We start from the raw sequence: 12237 nt of genomic DNA, 5'->3' as shown, positions 1-12237 counted from the left end.
ATGAACCAATGACCAAGTAAGCTCCCCTCATAGTAGCCCTCTTTCAGATTTGATGAGAACATTAATTTCTAGGATAAATCTTAAGCTGAATTGATTAAATTTAGCATGAATTGATTATAACTGCATATCTGAGTTTTTGAGATTAGTAGTTACCTGGTAACTAGTTGTTATCAGACCATTAGAAAATTTTGTGTTGTTTATTAGGGCATTCAGTGGAGGTGAGAAAATGAATATAGAGAATAATACATTCCTTCTTAACAATTAAAATTTTATTCATTTATTTTTATTGAAGTATAGTTGATTTTCACTATTGTGTTAGTTTTAGGTGTCCAGCAAAGTGATTCAGTTAAATATACATATATGGTTTTCCCTGGTGGCTCAGGTGGTAAAGAATCCACCTGCCAATGCAGGAGACTCAAGAGACACAGGTTCAGTGCCTGGGTTGGGAAGATCCCTGGAGAAGGAAATGGCAACCCACTCCAGTATTCTTGCTTGAAAATCCCATGGACAGAGGAGCCTGGCAGGCTATAGCACATAGCTTCACTGAGTTGGACACAACTGAGCATGCATGCACACAGACATGTGTGTGTATGTTTAAATATACATATATATATATATATATATATACATATATATATGTTTCATTGAGTTAGACAAGGCTGTGGTCCGTGTGATCAGATTGGCTGGTTTTCTGTGATTATGGTTTCAGTGTGTCTGCCCTTTGATGCCCTATCGCAACACCTACCATCTTACTTAGGTTTCCTTTACCTTGGACATGGGGTATCTCTTCAAGGCTGCTCCAGCAAAGCACAGCCGCTGCTCCTTACCGTGGACCAGGGGTATCTCCTCACGGCTGCCCCTCCTGACCTTGAACGTGGAGTAGCTCCCCTTGGCCCTCCTCTTTGGCCGCACAGCTGCAGCTCCTTGGACATGGGGTTGCTTTTCTTGGCTGCCTCCCCTGATCTCAGAGGTTGGGTAGCTCTGCCCTGACCTCAGGTGTGTGGTACCTTGTTTTGGCTGCCACTCCTGACCTCGGAAGTGGGGTAGCTCCTCTCGGCTGCTCCTGTGCCGATGCAGCCTGGCACTCTCAGTCGCTGCCTCTGACCTTGGGCGAAGGGTAGCTCCTACTGCAAGCCAGGCTTCAGCAGTACATGAACCGTGAACTTCCAGATGTTCAAGCTGGTTTTAGAAAAGGCAGAGGAACCGGAGATCAAACTGCCAAAATCCGCTGGATCATTGAAAAAGCAAGAGAGTTCCAGAAAAACATCTATTTCTGCTTTATTGACTATGCCAAAGCCTTTGACTGTGTGGATCACAATAAACTGTGGAAAATTCTGAAAGAGATGGGAATACCAGACCACCTGACCTGCCTTTTGAGAAACCTATAAGCAGGTCAGTAAGCAACAGTTAGAACTGGACATGGAACAGCAGACTGGTTCCAAATAGGAAAAGGAGTACATCAAGGCTGTATATTGTCACCCTGCTTATTTAACTTATATGCAGAGTACATCATGAGAAACGCTGGGCTGGAAGAAGCACAAGCTGGAATCAAGATTGCCGGGAGAAATATCAATAACCTCAGATATGCAGATGACACCACCCTTATGGCAGAAAGTGAAGAGGAACTAAGAAGCCTCTTGATGAAAGTGAAAGAGGAGAGTGAAAATGTTGGCTTAAAGCTCAACATTCAGAAAACGAAGATCATGGCATCTGGTCCCATTACTTCATGGCAGATATGGGGAAACAGTGAAAACAGTTTCAGACTTTATTTTTTGAGGCTCCAAAATCACTGCAGATGGTGATTGCAGGCATGAAATTAAAAGATGCTTACTCCTTGGAAGGAAAGTTATGACCTACCTAGATAGCATATTGGAAAGCAGAGATATTACTTTGCCAACAAAGGTCCATCTAGTCAAGGCCATGGTTTTTCCAGTAGTCTTGTATGGATGTGAGAGTTGGCCTGTGAAGAAAGCTGAGCGCTGAAGAATTGACAGTTTTGACTGTGGTGTTGGAGAAGACTCTTGAGAGTCCCTTGGACTGCAAGGAGATCCAACCAGTCCATCCTAAAGGACATCAGTCCTGGGTGTTCATTGGAGGGACTGATGCTGAAGCTGAAACTCCAATGCTTTGGCCACCTCATGTGAAGAATTGCCTCATTGGAAAAGACCCTGATGCTGGGAGGGATTGTGGGCAGAAGGGGACGACAGAGGATGAGATGGCTGGATGGCATCTCCGACTCGATGGACATGAGTTTGAGTGAACTCCGGAAGTTGGTAATGGACAGGGAGGCCTGGTGTGCTGTGATTCATGGGGTTGCAGAGTCGGACTCTGCTGAGTGACTGAACTGAACTGAACTGGTATATATATGTATATATTTCAGATTATTTTCCATCATAGATTATTACAGGACATTGAGTATAGTTCCTTGCGCTATATAGTAAATCCTTGTTTAGCTATATTATATACAGTGGTTCTTATCTATTAATCCCCTATTACTGGGCTTCCCTGATAGTTCAGTTGGTAAAGAATCTGCCTGCAATGCAGGAGACCCTGGTTTGATTCCTGGGTCAGAAGATCCACTGGAGAAGGGATAGGCTACCCACTCCAGTATTCTTGGGCTTCCCTTGTTGCTCAGTCAATGAAGAATCTGCCTGTAATGTGAGAGACCTCAGTTCAATCCCTGGGTTGGGAAGATCCTCTGGAGAAGGGAAAGGCTACCCACTCCAGTATTCTGGCCTGGACAGTTCCATGGACTGTATAGTCCATGGGGTCACAAAGAGTTGGACAAGACTGAGCAACTTTCAAGAATCCCATACTCTTAATTTATCCCTCTTCACTCCCTTTCCTCTTTGGTAACCATGAGTTTTTTTATGTCAGTACTTTCCTTTTGAAAATACTAAACCTTATTAATATTGCTTTGCCTTAATTCTATATTACAGTATTAAGAATTGGGGTTGTTGTACTTTCTTCAATTTTGTATTTCTTTTTGTAGAAATAAGCACCTTATCTGTGATAAATAAAACTAGCATTCTTTCAGGTTTTCTGGCAAATGGGTTCCATTTTCATAATGTTCCATTCAAGCCATTAATGAATTATTTAGTCATATGATCGTCTGTTTGCCTTGCCATATCACTCTCAGACACTATAAATGTTTCCCTGATGGAGACCATTATACTCTTTGACTATATCCATAATCATTACCTATATTGTTCCATGATATCTTAAAAGGAAATGTTAGAAAATAAGAAGCTTAGAGTTTGGAGAACTAATACTCAAATAGGTGTGGGTGCAGAAGGTGTCAAGTTAAGGCATTCTTTGTATGTCACCACTGGTGTCTAATGTGATACATCTGTTCTCAGTGATAATGCCAGGGCAACTGGTGTATTACTTGTTGTCCAGGCACAAAGGTATTTGTTGCTTTTCAGTGATAAAAATGTTTAACCAAACTATTGTCATTGATAAGGTGGCAATTTATAATCAATATTGACCACCTGGCATTAGTACATTAAGGATTGTTAGCTGCTTATAATAAAATAATGAAGTTACACCTGTCACAAATAAACATGACTTTGACAGATCAATAAAAATAAGGTTTTACAATGCAGATGTTTATAATTTGAAAGAAATGCGACTATTTGACAATGATACTCTTAGCTGATTTACCCCCATCTGGCTACTTCCCTAACTCTATAGCAGCAGCTGTTTTATTAAATATAATGTGAGCCAAATAAGTAATTTATTTTTTATTTTTTGGCTGTGTACAAAGTGTACAGTGGGATGGTACTTCCCTTACCAGGAATTGAACCTGGACCCTCAGCAGTGAAAGCTCAAAGTCCTAACCACTGGACCACCAGGAAATTTCCCAATATTAAAATTTCTTCTTAAAATTAAAGGAAAATTAAAATATGAACTATAGCTTGCCCTCTGTATCTGTGGGTTCCTCACTTGCAGATTCAACCAACCTCAGATTGAAAATAGTCAAAAATTCCAGAAAGTTCTGAAAAGTAAAACTTGAATTTGCTGCATGTTGCTAATTATTTATATAGCATTTACATTGCAATTACAACTATTTACATAGCATTTATATTGTTTTGGTACTATAAAAAATATAGAGATGTGGTTGCCAGTGGAGAGGGGAGTGGGAGAGGGTTGGATTGGGAGTTTGGGATTAGCAGATGTAAAAGGTCCTAGTGTATACAGGGAACAATAGTCATATCATGTGATAAACCATTATGGAAAAGAATATGAAAAAATGTATTTACTTACATATGTATAACTGAGTCACTTTGCTGTAAGCAGTAATTAACATAACATTGTTATTCAACTATCTTTCAATGAAAAATAAATTATAAAAGAAATAAAGAGATAATTCAAAGTGTACAGGAGGATATGTGTAGGTATATGCAAATATGACACCATTTTAAATAAGAGACTTGAGCACCGTCAGAGTTTTGGTATCCAAGGATGGTCCTGGAACCATTCCTCAACAGATACTAGGAGGTGACTGTCTTCACTATTAATATTCGCACAATATTATAAATTTAAGTACAGAGAAAATCTGGATGAAAAGACCGTGTGTATGTGTTTGTGTGTATGTTTTGGTTGTGTATTTATTAGTTTGTATACATTCATATACTTTCAATTACTATTTACTAGGTGCCTGTTTTTGCCAAATACTGCTCTTGGTGCTGAGGATACATCAGTGAATACAAATATCTTTCTTTATGGAGCTCATATTTTAATGGATATAAACTCCACACATTCAGTGAATAAGTAGAGTGCATATTATATTAGGAACTAATAAAAGTTATGGAATATAAAATGGAGTGGAAGAAACAAAATTATGAACACATTGTGTGTTGTGAGGTTGCAATTTTTAAACAGAGCAGAAGAAGGGGACTTCATTAGCTGTTGACATTTGAGGAATTATTTCAAGAAGATAAAAGGAATGAGACTTATGGATAAATGGGAGAATGTTCTCCAAGCAAAGGAGAAGCCAATTTAAAGACAATGAAGTGCTTGATTATTTACTGAATATTTGGAAGAAGGGCCAAAGTGTCAAAAGCAGTTGGGCATTGGAGAGTGTAGTATGAGCTAAGATATATGTGAAAGGCTATAACTTTCCACTTTATGAACATGTTTGAAAGGACGTAAGTATGGGTGCTATGAAGAGCAGGAATTCTCCCTACAGTGTTCAGAGTTTGCTTTAATACTTTTATTAGAGGGCATCCTGTTAGGTTAAGGAGCACTTTTGATTTGTTGGTTATGAAAAATGTCTTTGTCACCAGCCAGAATATCTCCTCATAACTTTTAACACCAGATGTTGTTTTCTAACATCAAAATTACCCATCAGAAAAATACACCTTTTCCTTATACCTGCCCTTCACATAATGATGGCATTTATCATGCTTTTGTTTTCCATAAGTATGGTTCTTAAACCAAATTATTTTTAATTCATGCAAATATTTTTATGTAGGGCTAGTTTTCTGACCTTCACTGGGAGAAATCACCTCCTCCAGAAGGCTTATGTTTTATTTGAATCAGGAATCAAGGACCTGACACCAAAGATTTAAATATTGTAACAGTGGTGGACAATGAAATGTGACTTCTCTTTTTCTGAATATCTCATTTTTATTAGTATTTTTAGCCATCATACTGTACATATTGTATGTGGTGGCTGAGCTCTTATGGACACATATTGCTAATCAGGTAGATTTCTCCAATTGTTATCTATAGTCCCAAATTTTTGCAGCTCAGAGAAGGAATATTTGTTCGTATGAAGTATATTTTTCTATTTACCATATTATAGTAATTTTAGTAGTATTTGTGGGATCAAGTATGTTACTTAGCTATTTAGAATTTTCATCATTAACAAGATTGATATACAGTCTTATATATCTTCAGCCAAGTATTTGATTAAATATTGGGCATAGTCAATGAAAGATATTTGTAACTTATTAAGACAATCTCTCCAGATTAACTTTCATACAGTGATTATCAAACTATAGGGCTATATTTTTCAATCACTAATAAATTAATATTATTTTATTGGTAAAATTAATAACTTTATTTTTTAATATTTTTGAAAATTTAAATTGGATTAATTTTCTCTGTTAGTTCCTAAGAATGAATTTAGTGGGAGGAAGAGTCTCACAAATTCTTATATACCAAATTTATTACAATTTAATTCATATTTCATACAGTTCTACAAAGTATACAAATTGATGGTTAGTATGTTTACAGAATTGTACACCCATCACCACAATGAATCTTGTAACATTTTTATCACCTCAGAAAGAAATCCCACTCAAATTAGTAATTTCTAACTCATTCATCCCTAGTTCCTGAGCCCAAACAAATCCAGTTTCCATCTCTGGGTTTCTTTCACTTAATATTCTATTTTCAAGGTTTATCCATGTTGTAGCACATATAGGTACTTCATTCTTTTTTATTGCTGAGTAATATTCCATTGAGTACATATATCATAGTTTATTCATCAATTAATGGGTATTGGGTTGTTTCCAGTGTTTGGCTACTATGAATAACCTAGCTAGGATCTTTTATGGACAAGTTTTTATTTGGAAATAAGTTCTCATTTCTCTTGTGTATGCACACAAGATTGGAAGGTTTCTGGTGACTGTTTATTGTGTGTGGAATTGTCAAACTCTTTCCCAAAGTGGCTGGATTATTTTACATTTCCATCAGAAGTGGATGACTGTTCCAACTTACCTATATTGTCACCATTACTGTCATTTTGATATTAGCCATCCTGGTGAGTACAAAGTGATATCTCACTGGTTTTGCCTTTCTATGATAGCTAATGATGTTGAACATCTTTTCATATCATTATTGGTCACTTGTGTACCTTTTTGAAGAAAGTCTATTCAGATATTTGCCCAATGTTTGGATCTGTTGTCAGTGGTTCAGTTCTCTTACAGTGACACCTCTCCTGTATGGCTAGAGTGCTTTGTTGGGTGGGGGTATAGCCTCTGGTCTTCACAGCTTGCCTTTTTTCATGTTGAATCTCTGCTCTATGAGCAAACTGGTGTGAGGGCAATAGAGACCCTAGTATTCTCAGCTTACCATATCTGGTGTAGGTACTTTGCCCTCAATGTGGGGTCTTTGTGGAAGAAAGAAGACCTCCACATTTTGGTTACACTTGCTTAAAGTTTAGTCTCAATAACACCGATGTGGGAGCAATGTGAAATGCTGGTCACATGGACTCCCAGGGAGATGCCTGTGGTCCTCATCTGGGAGCAGGAGCAGGAGCCATCTCCTACTTGAAGCAAGATGGGGTGAAGGGAGCAGGTTATGGCTCAAGTGCCACAGATACTTTTGTTACTGAGATGTACTCAATATTCCCAAATAAATGTTTATTCACTTGCTAAATGCCCTGACAGCCTTTTAAAGAAATTAATTTATTGATTTTAATTGGAGGCTAATTACTTTACAATATTGTAGTCATTTATGGCATACATTAACATGCATCAGCCATGAGTGTACATGTATTCCCCATTCTGAACCCCCGTCCTGAACCCCCTCCCACCTCCCTCCCCATCCCATTCCTCAGGGTCATCCCAGTGCACCAGCCCTGAGCACCCTGTCTCATGCATTGAACTTAGACTGGTGATCTACTTCACATATGATAATATACACGTTTCAATGCTGTTCTCTCAAATCACCCCACCCTCACCTTCTCCCACAGAATCCAAAAGTCTGTTCTTTACATCTGTGTCTCTTTTGCTGTCTTGCATACAGGGTTATCGTTACCTTCTTTCTAAATTCCATATATATGTGTTAATATACTATATTGATGTTTTTCTTTCTAACTTACTTCATTCTGTATAGTAGTCTCCAGTTTCATCCACCTCATTAGAACTGATTCAAGCACATTCTTTTTAATAGCTGAGAATATTCCCTTGTGTATATGTACCGTGACTTTCTTATCCATTCCTCTGCTGATGGACATCTAGTTTTCTTCCATGTCCTGGCTATTATAAACAGTGCTGCGATGAACATTGGGGCACACATGTCTCTTTCAGTTCTGGTTTCCTCGGTGTATATGCCCAGCAGTGGGATTGCTGGGTCAGATGGCAGTTCTATTTCGAGTTTTTTAAGGAATCTCCACACTGTTCTCCATAGTGGCTGTACTAGTTTGCATTCCCACCAACAGTGTAAGAGGGTTCCCCTTTCCCCACACCCTCTCCAGCATTTATTGTTTGTAGGCTTTTTGATAGCAGCCATTTTGACCAGCGTGAGATGGTATTTCATTGTGGTTTTGATTTGCATTTCTCTGATAATGACTGAAAACACGTCTTTTCATGTGTTTGTTAGCCATCTGTAAGTCTTCTTTGGAGAGATGCCTGTTTAGTTCTTTGGCCCATTTTTTGACTGGGTAGTTTATTTTTCTGGAATTGAGCTGCATGTGTTGCTTGTATATTTTTGAGATTAATTCTTTGTCAGTTGCTTCATTTGCTATTATTTTCTCCCATTCTGAAGGCTGTCTTTTCATCTTGCTTATAGTTTCCTTCATTGTACAAAAACTTTTAAGTTTAATTAGGTCCAGTTTGTTTGTTATTTCCATTAGTCTGGGAGGGGGGTCATAGAGGATCTTGCTATGATTTATGTCAGAGAGTGCTTTGCCTATGTTTTCCTCTCGGAGTTTTATAGTTTGTGGTCTTACATTTAGATCTTTAATCCATTTTGAGTTTATTTTTGTGCATGGTATTAGAAAGTGTTCTAGTTTCATTCTTTTACAAGTGGTTGACCAGTTTTCCCAGTACCGCTTGTTAAAGAGATTGTCTTTTCTCCATTGTATATTCTTGCCTCCTTTGTCAAAGGTAAGGTGTCCATATGATAGCCTTTTCTGGAGATTTTAAGTGGTTGCTTTTTAAAGTAATTTTTTCACTGTGTGTGTGAGTGTGAGAGTGTGTGTGTGTGTGTGTGTGTGTGTGTGTGTGTGTGTGTGTGTACTGGGGAACATGTCTGCAGAGATCCTCATGCCCACTCTGAAAGTAGATACTTCTACTATATTTTAGCTTGTGGGAGAGGAAAAGAACTCCTCCAAATTCCTTCCTCAAAATGTATGATCAGCTAGAGAATTTTTCAGAGACTGATATTTTAGTAGTTTATTAAGTTCATGCTTTTAAAAAAATTAGAAAGATATTTGGTTGTCTCTGACCAGTGGTATATCTATTTTCCATGTCTTTCTGAAAGTATTGAATGCTTCAGGAAGGATAATTTCAGTGTAAATTGGGGTTTCTTCTTGAAATCATGACAATCTTTGATTAAATTGCAAGTAGTTTTGTTTGTTCACCAGGAACACTGAAAATAGGGTTCTGCAGAAGTTTCACTGTAATATATTCAAGGTAGTCATTTATGCCCTTTCACTTCTGAGTCTCTGTAGCACCTGTAGTAAAAACTGTGGTTGGTTCTATTTGTGTTATAATAGAAAATATTGAGCTTCAAGCTATTATAGCTGTGTTGTTATGTTTTGAGATGCTGTGGAGGATGTATTGGTTTAATAATAGCAGTTATATTTGCACAATAGTTGAAACATTGGACCTTAGCTTGATAATGCACTTGATATGGAAGTCTATCTCACTGGTTTTTGCACCCTAGCACAACTCTCTCTTAAATGAACAGAAATAAATGTACTTGTTCCAGGTTCACACACTCTAAATCATTATATACAATGGATACATCACCCTTCTGTCTCTTGATTTCTTTTAATTTTAGGTTAGAAATGTTGACTTTTTAATGAGATTATCATCTTACTTTAAAAGGTAGGGGATTAATTGAGAATAATTTGGCTTGGATTTTATTTACTGTTTTAAGATTAGACTTTCAAGAAGTTATCTTGAGTACTTTTGTATTTATTGAAATATATTACTTTACAATTTATGTAGAAATAACTGTCCTTCATAATTGTCTTGTCTTTAGGATGAAGTATCAATTTTTCCAAATGGACATGTGGACATGTTTTGTAGTATGTTGATATTTTTATGTTCTCTAAAATAATAGCTGTGTTTAACTGTAAGAAGAACTCACTAGTTACTTTAGAGGAAATTCACAAAATTAATTTGAACAGGTTGAAAGTTCTACTTATGATGGTCTATGTTTTAGGTAAATAGATAGCTAAGCTGTGGCTTTTTTTTTTTTTCCCCCTATTATTCCCATGGACAGTGACAAGTATCAGAAGCTAACGTTTATTCATACGATAATTGTTTTGAAGAAAAGTAACATAGTTCTAAAAATTGAAAGCTTAGAGTCCCTTTCTCCCATTGAGCAGTGATCCCCCAAAATACAATATGGAGTGTTGGACCAAACATTTGTGATTAATGCCAAGCTGATACAGACTTTGTTTTTCATCATAGAAACCTTTAATAACTATCACATGGAGTTGAGAGTCTTAAATATGGTCAAATTTTTTCAATAAATTGCTAAATGCAGTAAGTTGGATTCCTTAATTTGATGAGAATTACAGGAAATATTCTTTTAATTCTCTTTATTCAAGAGGTCATGAAAAGTAATTTATATTACTCACATCTAAGCAAGTTGTCACAAATTTAACTAAGTGAAAACAAAAATGTATATCACACTTAAACATGATTTTTGACATGTGAGAATGTTAAGTTCTCTCTGTGTACTATTTCAGGTCATAAAAATACTAAACAAACTTCAAAAGAGTATATCAGTTGCCTAATTAAGGTAGTTACAGTTTAGATTTGAACCTAGTATTGTTTGGTTTGAAAAGTTTAATTTCTATTATTTTATCTTAATTAAATATGAAGGAAGCTTATATAAGATTCAGATACAAAAGCAAAAACTCTTAAAAAGAAGAAATCAAAATGTGAAGATGTTGGAGGATTAAGGGAGAGTAAACATCCTGTTGGAAGACATGGTCTTTGCTCTTGGAAGACATGGTCTATGGTCACATAGCATGCATTTGGGGCAATTCCAGAATTGTTGAAAGTTAATTTCCTTCTCTACCTAAAGGGGGATTGTAATTGTCCTGGATTGCACACAAAATTCCTGTTTGCAGATCAGTGAGGTAATTTATGTGTTATGTACATGTAAGAAAACATGACTATTGTCACTGAGAAGGCAGGAGTGAAAGGCCAGGCATTTGTCTTCAATAAGATATTGAAATGTGTTTGCCCTTTTTCAGGTGGTAAGAAAATGTCAAATTATTTAACACTCTCCTTCTTTTACTTCTGCCCTTCTTTAGAAATAAATTTTAAAATACAGCATGCTACTAACATCACTGAGATGTCTGTGGATGAGTAAGAAAATAAGATACTGAAATGAAACGTAAATAAGTTCTAAGGAAAGAAAAAAAAGAACACAATAACTATGGGTTTAAAACTTTCTATTTCATTATATGTTAACATGCTATTTAAATGTCAGATATGGTATCATGGAAAAATAGAACAGATATTCTTGGGCTGATCAACAATGATTTGAGGGCAGAGAAAGTCTGTACAGTATAATAAACCAATTATGTAGTAAAAGAAAGCAATATATGAATACTTTCTTGAATAAGGGGTATGCTGGAAATGCATAACGGGAGAGGATGTTTATTAACACCTTGAAAACCTGAAGAGCACTGATTATTGCTTTGAAGTTTAATAATAAAATGGCTCTCTAGGGGATATAGTCAGAGAGCAATTCATCCTTGTAACTGGCAACAGGTATTTCAGATTTGAAAATTATTTAATAATTCTTGCTCCTCATACGAAGAAGGAAACAAAGGGAGGCACAGCTATGTATCTTCATTTTGAGGACAGTAAGGTGATTAGAATTTACCAGACTTAATAAAGGTCACTGATGTTGGAGTGGGGTTGGGGGGTGTATCGCTGAGAAAGCGGCACATGTTTAATAGTCCAAATTATCCTTTCTGTCTGTTCATAGGAAAAGTAAGCAAACTGTCTGCTGCAGTCATAATGCTCTTTAGCTGAGGGCTTTTAATGCGGGCTTCCTTGATAGTTCAATTGGTAAAGAATCCGCCTGCAGTGCAAGAGACTCCGGTTGGATTCCTGGGTCGGGGAGATCCGCTGGAGAAGGGATAGGCTACCCACTCCTGTATTCTTGGGCTTCCCTTGTGGCTCAGTGGTAAAGAAGCCACCCACAATGTTGGAGACCTGGGTCCAATCTCTGGGTTGGAATGATCCCCTGGAGAAGGGAACAGTTACCCACTCCAGTATTCAGGCCTGGATAATTCCAGGGACTTATAGT

This window comes from Ovis canadensis, chromosome 17 (genome assembly GCF_042477335.2).
Source record: "Ovis canadensis isolate MfBH-ARS-UI-01 breed Bighorn chromosome 17, ARS-UI_OviCan_v2, whole genome shotgun sequence".
NCBI classification, from domain to species: domain Eukaryota; kingdom Metazoa; phylum Chordata; class Mammalia; order Artiodactyla; family Bovidae; genus Ovis; species Ovis canadensis.
The sequence above is the reverse complement of the archived record's forward strand: the minus strand, read 5'-3'. Positions refer to the sequence as shown.